The sequence below is a fragment of the Anomaloglossus baeobatrachus genome, chromosome 9 (genome assembly GCF_048569485.1).
Source record: "Anomaloglossus baeobatrachus isolate aAnoBae1 chromosome 9, aAnoBae1.hap1, whole genome shotgun sequence".
In the NCBI taxonomy this organism is placed as follows: Eukaryota; Metazoa; Chordata; class Amphibia; order Anura; family Aromobatidae; genus Anomaloglossus; species Anomaloglossus baeobatrachus.
In genome coordinates, this window is record NC_134361.1 from 89,406,005 (window position 1) to 89,426,155 (window position 20,151).

Here is a 20,151-nt window from a genome sequence, read left to right on the forward strand (position 1 = left end):
AAAGAAGCATATGAATAAATATCCTCATCTAGAACAGTCATATCCCATATGATTGCTGTAAACACATTTCCCATAAATCCAATCAAAAAGTCTGAAACCAGTGGGGAAGTGCTGAATAACGTATCCATTGTAGATCAAAAATGTGCTCAAAAAGGAATTTTTTATTAATACTGAAAATAATAAAATTAATATTATCCAATAATAAAATTTGCAATTCAGTTTGCTATGTAATGCTTGCAAGATACTCAAAATTGATGTCATGTGGATGGTATCAGTATAGCTTTTGTTTGTTTTTGTATGCACCCATTCAGTACTATGGGTGAGTCTCATCTATAAACCAGTAGATGAGACATGACGTTAAACTGCAGCACTTGGCAGCAGCCATCAGTATGTAATTTAAGACAAACCCATTAACGCCAAAACCATGTACACCATGACAGAACTTTACAGACTTCTTTATATGTCAATGGAGTACATCAGGCACCATTGGAGTCTGTCGTCTGAAGCGTTTGGTACTCCATTGTATTGGTTTCTTTTGTTCTCTGATGGAACAGAAATACAATTTTGACACCATAGATTTGTCACAACATAATGTAATAAATTTGTTGAGATTTAGACATTGGAAAAAATAATATCACTTTTAAATGGAATCTGTTAATAGGATCAACCCTCCTAAGCTGTCTATATGGGTTTGCAGGTCCTACAAAGCTGAATAAAATGACACCTTGATATCTACAATCCATTGTACTATTCCAGAGAAATCCATGTTTTTCTTATATGTAAATGAAAAGCACAAGAAGAAGAAAAGGTCTCGCACCACCAAACTGCGTTTCGCATTAATGCCGAAAAGGAGGAGGTCAGGTCAGGTTGTTTTCCCAATATAGCGCTGGTCGTGGGTGCACGTTGAAATATGAGTCAAAGTCTCATTATATTACCATGGAAAATAGAGAATCAACGGCACATACCATCCGATTTCCAGAAAAAACAGATTCTTTTACTGGTTCCAGAGGTGCACATAAAAGGCAAGAGGAGAGCTGGATGTGGGTCTCCTTAGGACGACGGCCGTTTCGTGCTGAACAGCACTTCTACAGGTCCACAGTGGCTTATGGAAAATCCACCCCTTATAAAGGGGAAACACCCAGGTCTCCATTATTGCCATTAAAAACAACCTGATTGTAATAAAATACAAAACATGTGAAAAAACACCATAAAAGCATGCAGTATAGTTTACAACAGTATATAGCATGTCAGACAAAATTCTAAACAAAACAACAAACAATGAACACAGAAGGACAAGGGAAAAACATATATACATAAAAGCACTAGGATATATTTTTACTATGTTCACAAGTTTTTTTTTTATATATTTTCTTTATATTCATTAAACTGTTCTGAATTTATTAACCCCCAAATGTCATAAGAATACTGACAAGTCATTTCAATCGTTAAAACTTAAAAGGCCTTGTGCCTGATACTTCATAATTAATTTAGCTTCGGTCTGCAATAATATTTTTTGTAGGTTTCCACCCTGTGGGGGAAGATTAACTCTTTCTAGCCTCGCAAATTTTAATACATTGGGATTGCTGTCATGACATTCATGAACGTGGCTAATTAAACGAGGGGAGCCTTTTCCTGACGAAATGAAGTTTTTGACTATACTGCATGCTTTTATGGTGTTTTTTTCACATGTTTTGTATTTTGTTGCAATCAGGTTGTTTTTAATGGCAATGATGGAGACCTGGGTGTTTCCCCTTTATAAGGGGTGGGTTTTCCATAAGCCACTGTGGACCCGTAGAAGTGCTGTTCAGCACGAAACGGCCGTCATCCTAAGGAGACCCACATCCAGCTCTCCTCTTGCCTTTTATGTGCACCTCTGGAACCAGTAAAAGAATCTGTTTTTTCTGGAAATCAGATGGTAATGTGCCGTTGATTCTCTAGTTTCCGTGGTCTTATATGTAAATGAACTGTTAAGATCTATGGACTGGACACAGATCTCCATGATAATCTGCCTCCAGAGCTTATTTTATATGAAAGGGGATGTAATCATAATAATCACACATAGCTCTATAGTGAGATCAGCAATAACAGTACAGCAGAGATAGCACAGCAAAGCAGAGTTGAACCTTTTATGAGTACAAACACAAGAACATTTGCAGTTGTCTTCTCACAAAGTGTCAGCTCTGTTGTACTGCCCTTTCCCCACATTAGCTGCCTATGAGCTAGAAGCTAAAGCACTAGGAGAAGACAAATACAGCTGCAAATGGTTTCACTGCAGAGTTGAGTGTGTTTGGAGCATAACACTTGTAGTTACTGTACCTAAAGATGATAGTTTGCATTTCAGGTGGATTTTTCATCCCATCTAGTTTGGGTAGACTTTGGATTTTCTTTACTCATTTCCCATCTCCCTTGCTCCACAAGTGCCTTGTGCTCCAATTATCCATCAGCTATAAAATGATAGAATATAGGTAATTTTGCTGTGTTTCACTAGCCAGGAATTACAGACTTTGTTTGAATTACTGTCTTTAATAAGGATTTGGTGATGTTTGACCAGCTTTGACCCAGTCCTGCTTCAAAACCTCAATAAGGGAATTGCCATGATCGAGGCCAGCTTTTCCCTGCTGTGGTTTCACCCAGCTCCGGCCTGGTCATTTCAGGGGCTAACTTCCCCCGCCTCATTCTGGATCACAGGACACCATATCTTGCAGCTGCACCTATGGTTTAGCGCCAGTGATTTTTCTGCCTTGCAGCGAGTATACTGGCTTTGGTGACTGTTCCCGATCTGTCCTGCCTACCTGCTACTGTGTCCTGACTTGTACCCTCCCCCGTTCGCCTGCTCTATGTGGTCCCTGACTACCCGTGCCTGTCTGCTGTTTTCCCTTGTCCTAACCTGTTTGTCCTCCTCCCTTATCTGTATTTGGACTTCCCGGCCGCTGACCTGTATCCTTGCTCCTGACTCTGGTATTCGTGTCTCCCTTTTGGTTTGTACGCTTCTCTTCGTCTTCTGACTCTTTGCTATCTCCTGACCACGTTTTGTCTCTTCTGTCTTAGACCTGTTACTACTGACTCAGATTACTGACTACTCTGTTGACCCCTAGTGGTTGCTTGCTAAAATGCACTCTGAAGCTACATTACCTCTGGCTTCAGGAACTTCAGTAGTGCAGCCTGACAGGAGTAAGTCACTTGCAATAAACTCAGGAGACAGATAACAGTTCTAACTCTGAAACTCTGAAACTGAGAATGAGCCTTACCCTTTTTGCAGTGGTTTAAATTATGGTTTCAGGCTTTTTCTAATGTGTCTTTTAAGGCTGACCCAATCACTAAGCTGAAAGGAGTGGATTCTTTCCTTTAAGTCAGTATCTGGGATGGAGAATAAAACATATTTCGGAGTACAATTATTGTTACGACAAGGTCAAATAGCTAGTGAGATCAATATGCAGGACTTGTTTCTGTGGAAAGTACTTGCTCTGACTTCGAGGCTGATCTGAACAGACCTCGTAACAGATGAGAGCTGTCTTCCTTTGTGGGGTCTATTCAGGTCTCCCTGTAACTTTCTGAATCTGTAACTTTAATTTGCCACTTAGTATATTCACTTTTACAATTCTCTACAGTTGGTATGGATTGTGGAAAACTTGTATGATACACAGGTCACTCAATATACTCTGAAGTGTTTCCCCAGTGACGTGTGTCCACCTGTCACTTTATAACACATAAGGGTCCACATTTCAACAGACAACTTCCTGAGTGAGCTTTTTAGCAGTGGATTTTGCTGTTGCACTTTTGATAGACCATGCCTCTGGCTAGCCAAAGGGAAGGTTAACACAAACCAGTATATATTTATATACACCTACATTAGGAAGCTGAATATAGTAAATTACAAGATTTTGAAACAGGTAGTCTGGTAGGAATTTTTATTTTGTTCCTTTGTGTATCGGAGGCACAAATGATGCAACTCTGTACAAGCCTGGTGTTAACATTGTTGAAACCTGAGCAAACCCATGACACGGATAGAGTAGAGCAGATTGTCTCTTTTTAAGCAGGCACCTTCATATGGGACAGATGAACAATCATTGAATTCAAGATTCTGGGGACACACAGTCTCCTGTATCTACAGTAAACCCTGACATCAATGTGAGTTGCATCTTTCTCTGAACACACTTTCCATTCTGCTTCTGGAGTTTGGGCTAATTTCCAGTACAGTTGGAACCAATCCGGTGTCCAACACCTAAATAAAAGCAGCCATTATGAAGTGGTGTAACGTGAGAAGAGCACCCTGCTTGGCAGCCTCATTGGCCTTTTGGTCAGTTGCCTTGGGCGTTGTCTCTCTGGAATAAGCCTACACCATTACAATGGCCATCAGTTAGGGTTGGGCAAGGGAATGCAGGAGGTCAGGAACAGCCTCTGCATTCTTACTTGGTATGCCAAAGGTTTCCATAAAGTTGCTACTATGCCTAAGCGGCCAATAACTTTGGGCAATCCCAAAAGTATTCCTGTGGTCAGCTTACCTTTTCCTATATGCTTTTGTGAGTGTCATAAGGTAATCCTCCTGTGTTAGCTTTCAGATTTGAGTGTTTTTTACACAATTACCTCCTTGTGTGTGGCTAGCCAGTTCTGTATTGACCATTTTCTTATAATCTGCTGCCATTGTTGAAAAAACTGATAATGGGAGTTATTAAAAGGAACAATAGTAAGGTTTTCAAAACCTGTGATTCACTGTTCATCATTTCAAAACAATCATGTGCTTCATATAATTCTTACTCTTTCCCGGGTTTCGGCACCATGTTTATAAAATCAATTTATTTAGGAACAGACTGAAATCATCTGATTTGTGATTCACTCAGGTTTCTAATAGATTAAACAGTGAGCTGGAGAGAAAGAATGGACTATGAAATAACTTCTGTAAGCCGCAGTTGTCTCTCTAAGAGAGGTGATGCCATGTTGTAAGCTTTATTCATTCATTCATTCATTCATTCATTACATTAGCCTGAAAATTGAGAGAAACCTGGAGTGCTGACAATAGGATTTGCTGCACTGGCCTTGTATGTAGCTGTTAAAAATAAGCATTCACCCATTATACTCCCATATCATAAAAAAAGGAATGCTCTCTAAAGCTCTCTAGAGAACTTAAAGCCAAAGATATTTCTCACTCTAAGGGGTACTTTGCATGCTGCGACATCACTAGCCGATGAAAGCGATGCCGAGCGCGATAGTACCCACCCCCGTCGCACATGCGATATCTTATGATAGCTGCCGTAGCGAACATTATCGCTACGGCAGCTTCACACGCACTTACCTGCCCTGTGATGTCGCTCTGGCCGGCAACCCGCCTCCTTCCTAAGGGGGTGGGTCGTGCGGCGTCATAGCGACGTCACACGGCATGCGGCCAATAGAAGTGGAGGGGCGGAGATGAGCGGGACGTAAACATCCCGCCCACCTCCTTCCTTCCTCATTGGCGGTTGAGGCAGGTAAGGAGAAGTTCCTCGCTCCTGCGGCTTCATACACAGCGATGTGTGCTGCCGCAGGAATGAGGAACAACATCGTACCTGTCGCTGCAGCGAAATAATGAAAATGACCGACACTACACAGATCACCTATTTGCGATGCTTTTGCGATCGTTTATCGGTGCATCTAGGCTTTACATGTTGCGACGTCGTTACTGGCGCCGGATGTGCGCCACTTTCGATTTGACCCCGACGACATTGCAGTAGCGATGTCGCAACGTGCAAAGTACCCCTAAGGCTTCAGTCAGACGTCTGTGATTTTTCACATACACAAAAAGCAGTCAAAGTATCATTACTGTTTGGTCACTTTTTCAGTTTTTACCACCAGTGTTTCATAAGTGATTTTTTTTGTGTGTTCATGTATCAAAAATAAATAAAATATAAGAACACCAATAGCTCACTAAACCTGTATTCATACGGGGTGCTCGGAAGCTTGAGAAGAGTGTGTCAATATAATCCAGTAAGTGAAAACCAGCACTCCAACCTTCTTGAGAATCTCTGTGTTTATTATATCTTTAGTCTAAATGTCCTAAAACTACTGAATACAAATCCTCACACAATCGAGGCGTTTCACAAGTAAAATTCCTTACTCATATCGGTTTGAAAAAATGTACCATCACCCTTAAAAATAGTGTAACCCTACTCATCCTGAATTCCCCCCATCCAGGAAAGAATACATGGTAGGTATAAAACACACATTACTGGCAAACACAATTAAAAAAACAAACATAATAAAAGGGAATTTAACAAATGTACAAACATGGAACTATAAAAACATGCTAATAATAATGTAGTAATAATAATGTCAGGTTAAATACTGCTGTGAGTTAATAAATAATGAAAATTGTCTTATCTGCAATACAAAAATTCAATGGGCTTCCCTGCTAAGCAGACAACTCCTACTATCCCCACCTTTCATACCTGTGTTAACCATTTCTATGCCAATAGCTCTGAAATTGTAAACATTTTTTGTGTGAATTTGGACAAAAATGTTCAATGCTGCACTCAGCGAGACCCAGAGACACTGATGAGAGTTGTTGCCACTACTCGGAGCCTGTGAATATCTGTACTTTACTGCTATTCACAGGTGCTGGAGCTGCATTCGTGGGTCATGGACTACAATGGAGGAACTTCGTGAAAACATTTTTGATAAATTGGTGAACAAGAGATAGTGTGGGAGAGTCTGATAGACACCTCTCCCGTTATAACCCCTCGGTTTGATGCCAGCTGACATTATACAACTGACATTAACCCCCCAAAATATTACACTTTTTGCCACTGCACCAGGGAAATCGGAAAGAGCCTGTCAAAGCACCAGAATTGGTGCATCTAATAGATATAAACACTAAACCAAGATTGCCACCACACCATGGCAATCAGGAAGAGCCAAGGTGAAGCGCCAGAATTAGCGCATCTATTGTGATGAACCACTTATAGGTCAGCTGCGGGCTGATTTTTTTAAGCTGGGAAGGGCCAAATATCCATGGGCCTCTCCAGCCTGGTAATACTAGTCCACATCTGTCTGCTTTACCTTGGCTGAGTATCAAAAATAGGGAGAACTCCATGCCATTTTTTAAAATTATTAAGTTATTAGGTTAACCAAGGCTAAAAACAGCCTAAAGAATGCAGGTGTACAAACCCTGCTGTAATATAAGCTCTCCTTCCTATATCAACTTTCCCTGATCTGCTTCCAGAGGACAGTGCATTGAGCATTGATCCCCCAGGTTTCACATAACACCCAATGATGTGATGCATGTGGCCAATCACAGTAACGCTAGTAACCAACATGGCTATAGCATTACCATGTATGGTAGACAATCACTGCATGTTTAATGGCTGTTTAAAATCTGCAAAACGTGGGGCAGAGACTCTAGTAAGGCGATTGTGCACCCGCGATACTCGGCTGAGTAACGAGCATACCCGAGCACCCTGATGCGTTATCAAGTATCAAGGAGTGGCAAGCACGCTCGCTCATCACTAGTATTCTTGTCTTTATCACAAAAATCCAATGTGCTTCCCTCCTAAGCAGTAATCTACGATCCCCACCTCTCACACCTGCATTACCCTATTCCAGACCTGGGCAAGGGGCGGCCCGTGGACCGGATTCGGCCCGCCTACTGTCTGTGACCGGCCCACCCATCTTGCTGAGAGTTGGAGGCGTGGCCTGAACTACGATTTTATGCCTCAGCCCCGCTCTCACTGCCGGAAGCTATGTATCCCGTAGTGCAGTGATAAGCAGCTGCCACGCCCCCACTCTGCCGGTTATGCCCCCTCTTGATGTGAGTCATGCTAGCTTTGGATGCTGATCACACTCTCTGGATGCCTTCTATGGCATCTATGTTTCTAGCCATGCCCCCTTTGCTGTCCTCCACGCCCCCTCAATGCTGGGCACACACTCCTTGGATGCCTTCCTTGCCCCCTCCTCCTGCTCTCTCGATGCTGGCCACACCCCCTTTGTCTGCCCCTTCTACCCAGGGATCCTCACGTGACCCCGGCTCATCTCCACAGCAGCCACTTCAAAATGTCTGTTCTGCAAACTGAGGTAATGTGAGCCAGCAGCAGTAGGGAGAGTGCAAAGTGGCTACAGGAGGGGGGAGCAGGGGAGCAGCACTTGTGTCTTCTCAGGTCCCCCTGTGCCTGCAATAGAAGAAGCAGACCCACAGGGGACTCAGAGAAAGCAGCCAGAGGAGCCCTCAGGCTCTGCTGCTGCAGTGCTGCCTGCCTGTGCCCTCAGCGCCCCCAGGGCCAGTATGTATGCCTCACTAGCCACCACTGTCAGTATGTATGCCCCACTGGCCACCACTGTCAGTATGTATGCCTCACTAGCCACCACTGTCAGTATGTATGCCCCACTGGCCACCACTGTCAGTATGTATGCCTTACTGGCCACCACTGTCATTATGTATGCTCCACTGGCCACAACTGTCAGTATGTATGCCCCACTGGCCACCACTGTCAGTATGTATGCTCCACTGGCCACCACTGTCAGTATGTATGCCCCACTGGCCACCACTGTCAGTATGTATGCCCCACTGGCCACCACTGTCAGTATGCATGCCCCACTGGCCACCACTGTCAGTATGTATGCCCCACTGGCTACCACTGTCAGTATGTATGCCTCACTGGCCACCACTATCAGTATGCATGCTCCACTGGCCACCACTGTCAGTATGTATGCTCCACTGGCCACCACTGTCAGTATCTGTGCTCCACTGGCCACCACTGTCAGAATCTATGCTCCACTGATCACTACTGTCAGTATGTATGCTCCACTGGATACCAGAGCCAGTATGTATGCTCCACTGGACACAAGGGCCAGTATGTATGCTCCACTGGCCACCAGGGCCAGTATGTATGCTCCACTGGTCACCAGGGCCAGTATGTATGCTCCACTGTCCACCAGGGCCAGTATGTATGCTCCACTGTCCACCAGGGCCAGTATGTATGCTCCACTGTCCACCAGGGCCAGTATGTATGCTTCACTGGCCACCAGGGCCAGTATGTATGCTCCACTGTCCACCAGGGCCAGTATGTATGCTTCACTGGCCACCAGGGCCAGTATGTATGCTCCACTGGCCACCAGGGCCAGTATGTATGCTCCACTGGCTACCAGGGCCAGTATGTATGCTCCACAGGCCACCAGGGACAGTATGTATGCTCTACAGGCCACCAGGGCCAGTATGTATGCTCCACTGGCCACCAGGGCCAGTATGTATGCTCCACTGGCTACAAAGGCCAGAATGTATGCTCCACAGGCCACCAGGGCCAGTATGTATGCTCTAGAGGCCACCAGGGCCAGTATGTATGCTTCATAGGCCACCAGGGCCAGTATGTATGCTCCACTGGCCACCAGAGCCAGCATATATGCTCCACTGGCCACCAGGGCCAGTATGTATGCTTCACAGGCTCCAGTAATGTCTATGCCCCCCACTGACCCCAGTAATGTCTATGACCCCCCACTGACCCCAGTAATGTCTATACCCCTCACTGACCCCAGTAATATGTATGCCCCCCACTGACCCCAGTAATGTATATACCCCCCACATTTTCATTGAATCTTTGTATTGTTTAACTTACTGTTTGTTTATGAAACAATAAAAGACAGAGAGGGTGCTCCTGTGTGAAAACGGATTATGAGAGTAAAACAGTGTGATGGACACACTTACCTGGTACTGTTGTACATCAGGTACAATGCTGGGGAAATAGCCTTAGGGAATTACAGGGTGTACAGCTTGCCATCAGCAGAGAGCCGATCCTATCAACCCACAGGAGTCCTGTCCTAGGTGGCTGCTCACGCGATCGATTTATACCGTGATTTTTTCTTTTTTCCTTTGAATGATGTTTGTTTATGAAGGGATATTGGGTAGAACTGAGCTAATTATATTAGTCCTCTAAAACAGGGTTCCCCAACTCCAGTCCTCAAGGCCCACCAACACTGCATGTTTTCAGGATTTCCTTAGCATTGTACAGGTGTTGGAATCCTCACCTGTGCAGATGATTAAATTATCACCTGTGCAATACTAAGGAACTCCTGAAAACATGCCCTGTTGGCGGGCCTTGAGGATTGGAGTTGGGGAACCCTGCTCTAAAACCATCCAAATTTCTCATGCGGCCCCATGGGAATATTAATTGCCAACCCCTGCCCTATTCTATGCCAATAGCTCTCAAATTATCAGTGTTGCCTGAGTGAACTTGGGCAAAATGTCTGGATACCACAAAAATACTCTTTCATCCTATTTTTATCACAATCATAAATATTTCTCAGTATCCTAATTTATAAGGGAGCAGTAGTGCAATCCACATAGTGTTTTTTTTCTATAAAATACAACTCACTTGAAAAAAACACAAAATTACTATTGCAATTGCTCTGTTTTTGTAGGATACGATATATAATACTTGTTCTTATGGATGTGAATTCTTTTGAAACTATAAGATATTTATAACATTTGCAGGTGTTGTTATGGCCACACTTATGACAACCTTTTACATTAAGCTAGTTATGTTTTTATCATTCTTGACTACAAAACAAATTGGGGGATATTTTCTGTGATGGATTAAGGGCTTTTTTGGAATTACTCTAATTCCTTTACCAATAATATCTGATAAGATTGCATCCTACTTCAAAAAGGGCAAGTATTTATAATTTTTTTTTTATTTAATTAAATTCCAAACTACGAGCAGTTGAAAAAATTATAATGTTGTAATTTTGATCGGAATTGTGACTGGTCCTTTTTCCTCCTGAATGCAACATATTTAGTCTATTTTTTGATCCACTATTCTAATTACTATTCTATAGCCGAATTGGGATATGTTCATTCTTTAAGGCTGCTTTCACACATGAGTTTTTTGGCATCAGGCACAATCCGTCGAAAAACGGATAAAACAGATCCAGTGCCGGATCCGTTTTATTCCCCATAGACTTGTATTAGCGCCGGATTGTGCGTTGCATGCAGCGTCTGCCGGATCCGGTGAAAAATCCTTTTCCGGCGGCCAAAAAGGACCAGCATGCAACGTTTTTTGGCTGCAGTGAAAAAACGGATCACGCTGTATCCAACGCCATACGGCATGTTGTATAATGGAAGCCTATGGGTGCCGGATTCGGCGTCATCCGGCATATGCCAGAAACCAATGATGGATCCGTTTTTGGTTTCTGGGCATGCCCAGACGTTGTGTAAATAGTCTCTCTCTCTCTGTCGGTCTCTCTCTCTGTCGATGTGTCTTTCGGTCCGTCGGTCTCTCTCTGTCAGTTGGTCTCTCCCTCCCTCCTTTATACTCACCGATCACGGGCATGGCGCTGCACAGCTGTCACACTACTCTGGCGGCTTCAGCTGCTTTTGAAAATGCCGGCCGCTCATTATACCATCTCATATTCACTGCTTCCCCCGCCCACCGACGCCTATGATTGGTTCCAGTTATATGAGCCCCCACGCTGAGTGACAGCTGTCTCACTGCAACCAATCACAGTCGCCAGTGGGCGGGTCTGTATGGTGCAGTAAAATAAATAAATAAATAATTAAAAAAACGACGGTCCCCCCCAATTTTGATATAGCCAAGGTAAAGCCACACAGCTGAAGGCTGGTATTCTCAGGATGGGGAGCCCCACGTTTTGGGGAGCCCCCGAGCCTAAAAATATCAGCCAGCAGCCGCCCGGAATTGCCACATCCATTAGATGCGACAGTCCCGGGACTCTACACGGCTCATCCCGAATTGCCTTGGTGCAGTGGCAATCGGGATAATAAGGAGTTAATGGCAGCCCATAGCTGCCACTAAGTCCTAAGTTAATCATGGCAGGTGTCTATGAGACACCCCCATGATTAATCTATAGTGAAAGTAAATAAACACAAACAACGAAAATGCCTTTATTTGGAATAAAAGACAAAAAAACACCCTCTTTCCCCACTTTATAAACCCCCAAATACCCCTCTAGGTTCTAGGTCCAACGTAATCCACGCGAGGTCCCATAACGCATCCAGCTCTGCTACATCGGAAGCTGACAGGAGTGGTAGTAGAACACCGCCGCTCGCTGTGAGCTCCACAGAGCAACTGAAGTGAGTCACGCTGTCAGCGGAGACGTCACTCAGGTAGTGCCGGTGTGTATGGTGATGATGGATGCGGTAGTGCCTGAGTGTGTGCAGTGATGATGGTGCGGTAGTGCCGGTGTGTTTGCGGTGATAATGGGGGCGGTAGTGCCTGCGTGTGTGTGGTGATGAGGGGGGCGGTAGTGCCGGTGTGTGCAGTGATGATGGGGGAGGTAGTGCTGGTGTGTGCAGTGATGATGGGTGCGGTAGTGGCTCCATGTGTGCGGTGATGATGGTGGCGGTAGTGCCAGTGTGTGCGGTGGTGATGGGTGCGGTAGTGCCTAGGTGTGTGCGGTGATGATGGGGGCAGTAGTGCCGGTGTGTGCGGTGATGATGGGGTGGTAGTGCCTGCGTCTGTGCGGTGATGATGGGGGCGGTAGTGCCGGTGTGTGCGGTGATGATGGGTGCGGTAGTGCCTGCGTGTGTGCGGTGATGATGGGGCGGTAGTGCCAGTGTGTGCGGTGATGATGAGGGTGGTAGTGCCAGTGTGTGCGGTGATGATGGGGTCTCTTTCTCTCTCTCTCTTGGTGTGAAAAAGAAAAAAAAAATCCGTTTTTTGCTGGATCCGTTGCATCAGTTTTTACACAAACTGCGACGGATCCGTTGCATCAGGCACAAACAAGATTGTGCCTGATGGCAAAAAACAGACGTGTGAAAGCAGCCTAAGCCTTGTACTCATCCTGTGTACATTGTGTACATGTGTGCATTCATCAATACAATGTCTGGAATTAGAAAAGTATATTATTATTTTTCTAGTGATCTCACCCATGGGTACTGCTGATTTTACATATTTATGGTGACATGATGATGCATGCATCAGGGTATATTACCAGATACCGGTTTTCTATTCGTTATGGTGGTAATATACCCCCTGATTTCACTTGCCATTATATTTAAATCCATTAAATATTTAAATTGTTTAATATTGCAATTTGTTTCCATGGTAAATTGCAAATTAATACTATTATGAATGAAATACTGTAACAGGTCTGGTATGGCTGCCACATTACCAAACCATATAATGATAATATCATCAATATAACCACCATACCAGGCTATGTTATGAAGAAGAAGATGATCCGACTCAAAATATATTAATTTTCAAACAATGCCATAAAAATATTTGCTATAGACAGGGGTACTTTATTCCCCATAGAGGCACTTGTCTACAGTAAATAAAATTGCTGATCAAAACATAAAAAATGATTTAAATAATAATATATTCCTTCAAAATCGGGGGAAAAGTCACTGTACATGTGCAAAAAGACTACCGCTCAGAGGGCAATATTGTTTGATGTGTAAAGCCACATTACATCACATGTAATCCAACTGTATTGGAAACTCTATTTTAGCTCATGTAGAAGGGCTAAAATATACTGTACTTTGTATCTTTAATATAGCCAGGGATGTTTTTAATTAAGGGCTTCAATATGCTATCAAGCCATACAATTAGATTCTCATTTAATGATCCTATTCCTACTACAATTGGATGCATGGGGAGTGGAAAGATTTTTTTTCCGTAATTTGGGCAGTGTAAGAAATATTGCAGTTTTTGGAAAATCCGGAACCATTTGTTCTTTTTGTTTTTTTTTATTAAAAATGATTTGACTAAAACCTATATGTTTGTAGGATTATGTTCCAGTTTGGAATATGTAATCGCATCATTCAATAATTATTCAATCAAAATTCTATATAATCTTTTATCCAAACTGCCTCTGCCTCCCCTTGTTAGCTTTCCGAATTATGTTCTGTTTACTATTTTCCAATTCACTTAATGATGTCCTTTTGTTAAATTGGGACTATTAGAATTCAGTAGAGGCTTATTGTAATAAAGGTCTGTCAGTTCCCTTTCTATTGCCTCCAAAAAAGTATCCAGAGCTTCCTCTTTGGCCTAGAGGGGATAAAAAAAAATATTTTTGTAATCAGCGTTACATCCCCTTAAACATGTAAAATCGGCACTTTCCATGGGTGAGATCACTAGAACAAAAATTAACTGTTCTAATCCCAGATATTAGATTGATGAATGCATCAGGATGTGTACAATCCTTAAAGGGAACCAGTCACCAGAATCTTCGCTAATAAACTAAAAGAATCCCCTTCTGCAGCTCCTGGGCTGCATTCTAGAAAGGTTCATCTTGCTACTGGCTTTCAGACCTAAATAACAACTTTATAAAATATTACCTTTTTGCTATGGTAATGAGGTTTGTTGGCCCCGTAGGCGGGCTGTATTTTGTCCGTTATTCCCCCTCCTGCCGCTGTTTGCCGTCCCCCAGTGTTCATTTACATAGATGAGGCCGCCGCCCTCAGCTTCCGCAGTGCTCCGGGAGTCTCGCAAATGCGCAGTGTCACTATCGCGGGACTGAGCACTGTTTTCAAATCACGAGTGCCGGTGATGGTATTGCGCAGGCGCGAGATTGTGGGCGGCGCTATGAATGTAATCACCAGCGTCATCCAAGTACATGCCCATAATCTCGCGCCTGCGCTATAACATCACCGGCGCTCACGTTTTGAAAACAGTGCTCAGTCCCATGATAGTGCCACTGCGCATACGCGAGACTCCCGGAGCACTGCAGAGATGAGGGCAGCGGCCTCATCTATGTAAATGAACACTGGGGGACAGCGAACAGCGGCAGGAGGTGGGATAACAGACAAAATACAAGCCTCATTACCATAGCAAAAGGTAATCTAATATATAAAGCTGAATGTGTGTATGTATGTATGTATGTATGTATGTACGTATGTGTGTGTGTGTCTGTGTGTGTGTGTGTCCGGGATCTGCACCGTCGCAGCTACAGCCACATAATTTTGCACACTCACACATCTGGACCACAAGAGTGTCATAGGCCATGTTGTGAAGCGAAATTTTAACCCTGCGCGTTCCAATTTACCAATCAATTTTTGCCCCTATCTACATAATGGGGAAATAGTGAAACGAAAAGTGTATCCGCACCGTCGCATTTACAATCACGAAATTTTGCACAGACACCTCATGTGACCCAGGCAACGTCGTAGACTATGTTTTGACAGGAAAATTTAACCCCACGCTTTACAGTTACTCTCCAAAAAACATGTCTCCATTAAAGTAAATGGAGCCTGGAACTACAGGTTATTAGTAGGAGCTGTGATTGGTTTCTATAGGACCAAAAGACATTCATAGTATAAGAAGCTTATATGTGAGGTAATAAGATGTCGGTAGGGAGACAGATAGAGAGAGACAGACAGAGAGACAGACAGAGAGACTGACAGAAAGACAGACAGAGAGACAGAGACAGGGAAAGAGACAGAGAGATAAAGACAGACAGTGAAAGAGACAGACAGAGACAACCTGTGAAAGAGGTGAAAGAGACAGACAGAGACAAACTGTGAAAGAGACAGACGGTGAAAGAGACAGCCAGAGACAGACGGTGAAAGAAACAGACAGAGACAGACGGGGAAAGAGACAGACAGAGACCGATCTGGAAAGAGACAGACCTGGAAAGAGACAGAGCTGGAAAGAGACAGACGGGGAAAGAGACATGCAGACAGGGAACGAGGAGACAGCCAGAGAGACAGACAAAGATAGATGGGGAAAGACACAGACCTTGATAGAGACAGACGGGGAAAGAGACAGAGAAATAGAGACAGACAGGGAAAGAGACAGACAGAGACAGGCAGACAGGGAAAGAGACAGACAGGAAAAGACACAGACAAAGAGACGGGGAGACAGACGGGGAAAGAGACAGACCTGGGAAAGAGACAGACCTAGAAAGAGACAGATGGGGAAAGAAACAGAGAGATAGAGACAGACAAAAAAAGAGACAGAGATAGGAAGATGGGGAAAGAGACAGATGGGGAAAGAGACAGATGGGGAAAGAGACAGATGGGGAAAGAGACAGACGGGGAAAGAGACAGATCTGGAAAGAGACAGACTGAGCACATTACTTGGCAAATTTAGTTAAATCTGTGTGGAATATCTGTGGTGTTGAAATATATGTTATGAAATGCTTCTATTAGCTTATTTTTTGCCTTTTAATAATTACATTTCTATCTATTTGTTTTGTGGTGTTTGTGTGCACAATACATTTTTATTAATACATTCTATTTTGTTAACAACAGTTATTAACTCGGGCGAAGCCGGGTAGTACAGCTAGTATTTTATAAAGTTGTTATTTAGGTCTGAAAGGGGGGCCAGTAGCAAGATGAACCTTTCTAGAATGCAGCCCAGGAGCTGCAGAAGGGGATTGTTTTAATTTAATAGCGAAAATTCTGGTGACAGGTTCCCTTTAAAGAAGGAGGATATCCCAATTGGGCTTTAGACAAAGCTACTAGAAGAGTGGAACATAAAACTAGATTACTTTTGTCATACACATGTCATATACATGCTTATTTTCTTTGTGTATATTGGAACAACACAAAACAAAATGAGAAACTAAGGCAAATTAGGCATAATTTCACATAAAACTCCAAACATGTGTCGGACAAAATTGTTGACACCCTCAATTTATTATTTGCTTGCACACCTTTTGGAATAAATAACTGCAATCAATCGCTTCCTATAACCATAAACAAGCTTCTTACTGGAATCTTAGACTTTTCTTTTGCTAACTGCTCCAGATTTCTCATATTTGATGGGTGACTTCTCCTAACAGCAATTTTTAGATCTCTCCACAGCTGTTCAATGGAATTTAGATCCGGACTCATTGTTGCCACTTCAGAACTCTCCAGTAGGGATGAGTGAACCCGAATGGTAGTTCAGCGGTCATACCTGACACCTAGTGTACGTGTTTTGAACTCGAACATGGACTTCTTCTTAGGGAGATCTGTGTTCAAGTTTGGCGTTTGGAGGCTGAATAGTTAGTTTTCTTTTTTTATTATTATTATTATTATTATTATTATTATTATTATTAATAACAATAATAAGGGCTGGGGAGGGCAGAGAAATCAGTGCAATGTGAGATAACAGTGTTCGAATGGTTAGGAACAGTAAAAAACAGCTATTATATTTGCCGGGCACTCTCATCAGAGCAAAGGCTCAACACTAAGTGCTCAACACTCAGCTCTTGCTGGGCCATAGAGGGCAGTGTGGGACCCCAGCAAGGACACCGATTACGTCGGTAGCCTTACATGATCAAGGTCCCAGAGTCTGGAGGAAGAGTGGAGAGGCACACAATATAAACTTCAGTGATGATTTGGGGGGTCATGTCATCTGCTGGTGAAGGTTCACTGTGTTTTATCAAGACCAAAGTCAATGCAGTCGTCTACCAGGAGATTTTAGAGCACTTCATGCTTCCCTCTGCCGACAAGCTTTTTGGAGATGGAAATTTCATTTTCCAGCAGGACTTGGCACCTGTCCACACTGCCAAGAGTACCAATACTTAGTTTAATAAACACAGTATCACTGTGCTTGATTGGCCAGCAAACTCGCCTGACCTAAACCCCATAGAGAATTTATGGGGCATTGTTAAGAGGAAGATGAGAGAAATCAGACCCAACAATGCAGACATGCAGACAAGCTGAAGGCTCCTATCAAAGCAACCTGGGCTTCCATAACACTTCAGCAGTGCCACAAGCTGATCGCCTCCATGCCACGCCGCATTGATGCAGTAATTCATGCAAAAGGAGCCCCGACCAAATATTGAGGGCATTTACTGTACAGACGTTTCTGTAGGCGCCAACATTTCTGAGTGTAAAATCCTTTTTTCATTTGGTCTTATATAATATTCTAATTTTCTGAGATAATGACTTTGACTTTGATAATGAATTTGGGCTTTCATTGGCTGTAAGCCACTTGAAATAGATCCCTCTGTGTGTAATAACTCTATATGTGTTTCCTTTTTTTTATTGAATTACTGAAATAAATTAACTTTTTGATGATATTCTAACTTATTGAGATGCACTTGTATGTACGAAATCAGAAAATATATTAACCAACAAAAAACAAAACAATGTTCATATGGTCCAATATAAGCACAAAAAAATGGTATAATAGTAAAAGGCACTTTATTAGTAGTTAGCAATAACGATGCCGGATGTGCGTCACAAACACCGTGACTCCGACGATAAATCGTTAGCGATGTTGTAGCGTGTAAAGTACCCCTAACTCTGCTGCCTCATTATAGTGAAAGGATCCCTATGTCATCTGAATTACATCATTAGGAGATTTAGATTGAAGTGCGAAGGTAGAGGACAGGATAACTGTGATCCAAAATTTTGTGTAAACTGTTCCCAACTAAAGTTTCAACTCAATTCACAAAAAAAGCAAGTCCCGAACCAGGTCCGTCATATGTCAAAGGAAGTATATGGTTTTTTTTATGTTACTGGTAACACAAAGGCTCTGGAAAAGCACTATGGCTCTATCCTAAAAGAAACCCAGCAAAATCTGAGCACCTCAATCCAAATACCCTTCTGAGCCCACAGTGTGTCTAAACTACATTTAGCATTCAACTATTTGGTATATATGTAGTGAGGAGAGCCCACTTAATTTATGGAGTAGATGTCTCCAGAAGCATGAGCTGGGCACAATTAATGGGCACTACAATTTACGGGCATTACAATGTCAGGTTTGCAATTTTTTCTTAGCATCCTCCATTGCTGCTTGTTTCTTGAAAACGCTCATGAAGTCAAAATCTTGACTACACCTATAGATCAATTTCCAAAGGGGTATAATTTCCAAAAATTAGTTCACTTGTGGGAGATTCTGCTCTTCTCACACTTAGGGTCTCTGTATATGGAGTCTGCAAACTATTCTAGGACAATCTGTTCTCCAAGAGTCAAATATTGCTCCTTCCCTTGCAAGTCTCACTGTGTGGCTAAACAGTTCTGTACAGCCACACAGGGCCGGTTCGAGGTTTTTATGGGCCCTGGGATAAAATGTCTCAGTGGGCCCCTTTATACACATACCACAATTCATGATGCACAAATGTGGCAGAAAAATAAAAGTATAGTACAACACCAAAGATTTCACTTACTTGTTACATTACATGAGTGATATCAATTGTAAACTTCACCATAGAGCAGAGGGGATTTATGCAAGTCAATCCCTTCTGTGACAATGCTTGTGACCTACCACCTACCTCAGTTTCAGTCAGCAAATACAAGAAGCCATACTGGTGGCAATTACATATCTTCCCAGCTTGCCCCCTCATCCTTCATATACTGTATTTCACTCCAGGGCCCAGGCTGCCTCCGAAACCTTCACACATCAGCCCCCACTAGGCCCAGTGTACCCCTTCAGCCATCATATATAGCAGCCCTCCAGGGCTCAGCCTGCCCCCTCACCCTTCACATATAGCACCCCCCCAGTACCCAGCCTCCCGCTTCATCCTTCACTTATATTACCCGCACAGGGTCCAGCCTGCCTTCTCATCCTTCACATATATCACCCCCATTTCATTATTTTGCTTACTGCCTGAAAAGATGGGAGCACTGGGAGAGGAAGTTACAGCCACCACTAGCCCAGGATGCTGCTGCACCACTGCCTTAGGTGAGGTGTGAGGGTGTTATCTCTGCTGTTTCCTTATTGGAATCTCACAGCACAAGCCCTGACCACCGCTGGTGCCACACATCCATAAGGAGGAAGTGTCGGGCTTCAGCAGCAAAAGCAGGACTGGACCCAGCAGAAAATGGATGCCTGCGTGGTGACCGGCAAGCCAGTGATAAATGGTGTGGACGATGACCTCAATGGCGAATGAACCCCATGTTTGTCCGGGGCCCCAGCACCTGCCTGGGTGCACCAGGTGGTGATGCCGGCCCTGCAGCTACTTATGTGATATTGGCACTCTCAGCAGAAATTGTTTGACAAATTTGGGTGACATTTGTACCTCTTTGCCCATGTGAAAATGTAAAATCTGGGATTAAAACAAGATTTTTGTGGTAAAAATGTAATTATTATTTCTTCACCACCCAATAGTATAAAATTCTGTGACACACCTGTGGAGTCAATATGATCACTGCACCCCTAGATGAATGCATTGAAGGGTGTAGTTTGTAAAGTGTGGTCACTTATGGGGGATTCTGCTTTTATGGCACCTCAGGAGATCTTCTAAATTGACATGGTACCCTGAACCATTCTAGCAAAATCTGCACTCCAATATGGC